This window comes from Brassica oleracea, chromosome C4, assembly GCF_000695525.1.
Source record: "Brassica oleracea var. oleracea cultivar TO1000 chromosome C4, BOL, whole genome shotgun sequence".
In the NCBI taxonomy this organism is placed as follows: domain Eukaryota; kingdom Viridiplantae; phylum Streptophyta; class Magnoliopsida; order Brassicales; family Brassicaceae; genus Brassica; species Brassica oleracea.
The window spans coordinates 34,955,676-34,956,670 of NC_027751.1; the positions used below are offsets into that span (position 1 = coordinate 34,955,676).

The 995-nt window shown below is 49.3% G+C and overlaps 1 pseudogene; it reads left to right on the forward strand.

Moving 5' to 3' along the window:
• Window positions 1-456, forward strand: part of LOC106338731 — a 5,197-nt pseudogene extending 4,741 nt beyond the window's left edge.
• The last annotated feature ends 539 nt before the right edge of the window (window positions 457-995 follow it).

The window sequence follows — 995 nt, forward strand, 5'->3', positions numbered from 1 at the left end:
GACTTGCCATCAGCAATGGATGCATACCACAATGTGTTCCATGTATCCCAACTCCGGAAATGTTTGTCTGAACAAGACATTGTCTTGCCCGAGATTCCTGCTGACCTTGGTAAGGACCTGGCTTTGGAAACCTTGCCGGTTCGGATTGTGGATCGGTCAGAGAAAGCTATGAGAAAGAAGACAGTTCCCATGATCAAAGCTGTGTGGGATTACAATGGTAAAGACCTCATCACTTGGGAAACAGAAGCAAAAATGAAAGCTATGTATCCGGACTCGTACAGACAAATTCTTCCTGAGAAAACACTTAACATGGATTCGAGGACGAATCCCAAGTTAGTGGAGGAGACTTGTCATGTCCCCGATCCTAGATATGATCGGCCGGACGGGCCATGGTGCGGGGAGACGCACCAGTCAGGTCATTGGACCTTGAGACAAGCGTATCATCGCCATAAATGAAGGTTAAGGGCCTCAGTCAGCTGAGACTTAACCAGGATAGGATGGAAACAAGGTTAAAGGAGTTGAGTGAGTGTTTAGGCAGCTGGAGGATTGTTGGTTTGAGTTCAATCAGCTCGGTTCAGCTGGTATTCAGTTCACTAAGATCTGTTCAGCTCACGGGAGCTGGTGGACTAGCTCACTCAGCTGGGAACAGCTGGAGGTCAGCTCAATCCGATGAACGGTGCGTTCTGGTTCGGATCAGTGTGGATGAGTCTGGGACGGTTACTGGGCGAGCCGATGGTCCGGGTGCGGGACAGTTCGACCAAATTGGTCTTAGGCTTGTGACAGGGAGTGGGCAAGCTTCCAGAGTGTGAGCTAAGGCTCAGTGATCGATTTGTCAAAGGAAGAAAAGGGGAGAAACCGCCAATGGGCGGTTAAGGGACGGTTATGGGACGGTTTTGGGAAAAAGGGATGTGATTTTTGGTAACTGTTCGCCCAGGCGGTTGGGGACAATTTAAGTCGTCCTCTCTCTCATTTGTGCCATTCTGTTCGATTTTTAC